The sequence below is a fragment of the Schistocerca piceifrons genome, chromosome 2 (genome assembly GCF_021461385.2).
Source record: "Schistocerca piceifrons isolate TAMUIC-IGC-003096 chromosome 2, iqSchPice1.1, whole genome shotgun sequence".
NCBI classification, from domain to species: domain Eukaryota; kingdom Metazoa; phylum Arthropoda; class Insecta; order Orthoptera; family Acrididae; genus Schistocerca; species Schistocerca piceifrons.
Window position 1 is genome coordinate 940,842,348 of NC_060139.1, and position 4,203 is coordinate 940,846,550.

Below are 4,203 nucleotides of genomic sequence, written 5' to 3' on the forward strand. Positions count from 1 at the left end.
GCGTGCTGATCCTCAGTATGTGCAGAGTGCCCACAGCGATTAAATCTCCTTACGAATAGGTGTTGTACTGTTCAGCATGGAGTGTACATTTGCGTTCCACGCATTTTCTCAGTAAGAGAGAAGACACTGTATTTTCAGGCTGTGTTAGCAAGATTGAATCTATCGATCGCAATTTTGAACTACTTAAAGCATGTTTCTCGTGGCACTACAGATACGGGTACACTTCCGAATATCTCACTACCAGAAGTCAGATTGCGTTATTTCCCAGTCACGAATGAAAATTTTGTATACGAAGAGGGACATTTTCAGGGAATTAACACTGAGGTCATACCAGTTACGTACGTGATTAAATTTAGACAGGAGTAGGAGGCTTTCAATGTAAGACGGCAGATTGAAGTGACACTAGGTAACGTTGACCATACTAGTCTTTCCCTCGTTTTATTTTATTTTTAACTTGAATTTTGGAAATTTGCCACTCAGGTAAAATAGAAAGGGCCGCTGTCAGCCGCATTCTGTGCGAGTCCTGGCCCGGAGAGCGCGCCGCCAGCCCACCAGAGAACTGCTCGTGACGTCACAGCCACGGTCAATGGTCCTGCAGCGTCGGCATAAAAACGGCTTGTACCCTACTCGAGAGCTTCGGTGTTGCCTGCCGTGATAGTCTAGTGGTTAGGACATTGCGTTGTGGCCGCAAGAACCCAGGTTCGAATCCTGGTCACGGCATTAGGATGATATTTTTATTCAAATTTCTAAGCAACTAGCAATTCCACTCACTGCTTATCGACAACAACAATATACTGCAACCGGTTATCTTTCAGTGAATTTTTACCGTCGTCAGTGGCTTCCCTTTACTCTCAGAGAAATAACGGGTAAAAAATTGGGACGCCTCCCAAAAATCACGAGGAAGTCCGCCGCCAGTCTCGGCAGCTACAGCAGTCTCCTACACTGAAATTAAAACACCTAAAATTACTCTTTGGATTGAGTTCGCAATCGACTAATTACTGATTTTACAGCTTTTTCCTATCAGCACAGAAACGGTACCCTATCCACGTTCTAGTTGCAGAGGCAAACAACGAGTCTGTCAAAGTTTCAGAAGTGATGCAAAGGGTGCGTAATGAAGAAATGTCTTACTTCTATGGAGAGCCAATCGAAAGACTATTTTGTCATTAATTTAGCTGTTCATGACCCTACTTTCTATCTTGAAGCAGACACGATACAATATTTCATCTTTCTGTTCACTCAGTGGTGGTCATGTTTAATAAATTACGTTAATTATATATAACTGTTTTTTATAATTTGTCAGCAACACCAAACATTATCTAAATTAACAATTATTATCGGCCCTCCCCGGTTTCGCACGGGTAGTACTAAGTATCTACGACTGGACGACTTGTTTGCAATATGCGGTGACACACACGAAGCGTCCACGTCAGTCTCTCTGTCTGTTAGTGATAAACACACCACAATCCTTGCAGTAGTTCCTGAGAGTTTACAATATTTGTAGATTCTGACAAGCTGCGCTGTTCTCTATAGCTTGCCGATGGGGCCGTGCGGTTCTAGGCGCTTCAGTCTGGAAACGCGTGACCGCTACGGTCGCAGGTTCGAATCCTGCCTCGGGCATGGATGTGTGTGATGTCCTTAGGTTGGTTAGGTTCAATTAGTTCTAAGTTCTAGGCGACTGATGACCTCAGAAGTTAAGTCGCATAGTGCTCAGAGCCATTTGAACCATTTTTGTTCTCTATAGTTGCGGCGGATGTTCACTTTCTTTACCCGCCAAATGCCGCCACCTCTGCAGTTGACTAGCTGGTAGCTCCCATCATTGCCACACGATGTCAGATAAAAATGTGTATATTACACACACATCGGTAATTATTGATTATAAATAAAAAATGGTTCAAATGGCTCTGAGCACTATGGGACTGAACATCTGAGGTCATCAGTCCCCGAGAACTTAGAACTACTTAAACCTAACTAACCTAAGGACATCACACACTCCCATGCCCAAGGCAGGATTCGAACCTGCGACCGTAGCGGTCGCGAGGTTCCGGACTGAAGCGCCTAGAACCGCATGGCCACACCGGCCGGCTGATTATAAATATATATGGGCACTACGTCAGTAGTGTGTGGTATAAGTTCAGAATTTGGGTCCAACGAGTCTGTGCCGGTTTGCTCACCGCGGTACCCTGCACGCATAGTGGTCAGCGCAACTACCTAGTAAACAAGAGACTTGGGTTCGCATCCCGGTCTGGCACAAATTTTCAGATTGTTCCATGGATATAAATCAGTGCCTACTTGCAGCTAAAGTGTTCGATTGCATTTTGAATAATCATTTTAGGTATTAGTGAGAGTCATTATGAAACACTAAAAACAACTAAAACTCCGACGCGTAGAGCGTCTTTACAGCGATCTTCTTCAGTGCGACTGACTTGTGGGTTTTGCTGATGGTCATATACTCTCTCACTTCGGTTATCAAGTCGCTACAGGGGTCATATTCTGGGATACCGTTGTACAGTTCGAAGCAGAGACTGGACTGGGATGCTTCAAGCTGGTATTCCTCCAATCAAACTAAGAATTCTACAAGGGGATACCAGACTGGGACATCGATAGCCACCTGACAACCGAAATAAGACAGTGTACAGCGGACACTTGGTTTAGGGGTAACACCTTCGATTAGTAATCAAAAAGTGTTCGATACCGGATTCGGGCCTTTCCACTGCTTAAATTGTAAACACAAAACACCAGCAATTGCGGCCAAAGACTTCCGGTGAGAAGTAATCCTCATTCTGCCAATGGCGTTCTCAAAGAAGGAGGAAGAGCGGAAAGAGGATCAGGGTATTCTGATGTCCTTTGGATGGGAAACTGCTCCTAAAAGACGGACGAGTCAATATTAATCCACGGCATGAGGATGCAGAAGGCAATGGAAGCCACAGCATTAAACAAACATACGTGTATCCACAGGATATGTGGCTTGTAATTGAAAAAGTGTCATGATGGTCTCCACATTGGCAAAAGATTGCGGAAGTTCTACTGAATGAGGGAATACACTTTGAAACACGTATGTAACGCAGCAGCGATGGCGAGGCATTGTAGCATCTGTGACCAGAGAGTATGCGCTTGACCGCGCGAGTGTTGCGAGCGGGTCTCAGTCTGTCAGTAGTCGTTTCTCAGTCTGTTAGTAGCTGTAGGCCAGTGCAGTACAGTCTGTCGTTGCGAGTCTGTCAGTTCAGTTTAGTCGTCATGCAGAGCGGTCGGTCAGTAGTAGCAGCCCAGTGCGGTTGTGTGATGTAGGCGGTCGGCAACACTGGTCAAGATGGTGAATAAGGTATACCATTAATTAATATAATCATTAGATAATGTAAAAAATTTATTTATTGTAATTATTCTCCAACAAGTTCCCCAATAATAATTTTTATTTCAAAAGCATTTTTTCAAAAATTTAATTTTTTATTGAACTAAAGATCTCGTTGCACTTCCCATTTCATTCCACTTCTTTTGAAGAAAAATTTCACTAGAATCAAAAAAAAAAAAAAACAGAATATTATTATTTGCAATGCAGTTCCTCCAAGCGGTGCGCAACAACAAGAGCAGATATGTGACATCCATTTATTCCGAGGTAAGACTTTAATTCTGATTGTTTTACACAGGGCCAAAGACCGATATTTCGGTTTAATTGTATTTTCTTGTCACTGAACGGACTTTAAATTTTGTGAAGAAATTATAATTGAGTCAGATTGCGTATTTCACATTTTTCTTGCCATTGTCAGTACATTTCATTGTGGGCAGGTTACGCATAGAGCAATGTCCATCAGCATTTCTAATTAGTATCGTCCTTTTTCTTTTAAAATTTTTGTGGGGAGGTTACACTTGGCTCCCATTTGTATTGAGTATTGTCCATTTTCTTTCTTTTAAAATTACGGTGGGGAGGTTACACTTGGCGACACCCAGTCCAGGATCGTATTTCGTTGAGAGTCTTTTGAACAACAGTCAGATATCTGCTCTTATTTGCTTAGATGTAATTAGGATTTGGCGCTACGCTTTTACTAATCTTGTGACTTTCTTTCTACAGGTCAACGGCAATTTGTTGCTCTGTTGTATTTGTGTGTTGTTTTGCATTGTGCTTATTTGTTTTGTGAATAATTGTGACTACTGTTAAAATGCCGCGAAAGACTGTGAATAGTGTATCGCGAGGTATTACGAGCGAAATTA

The 4,203-nt window shown here is 42.7% G+C and overlaps 1 non-coding gene across 1 annotated transcript; it reads left to right on the plus strand.

Moving 5' to 3' along the window:
* The first annotated feature begins 648 nt into the window (after positions 1-648).
* Positions 649-720, plus strand: Trnah-gug. Its single transcript has one exon. It is a non-coding gene; the product is annotated as a tRNA-His (tRNA).
* Positions 721-4,203: the final 3,483 nt, after the last annotated feature.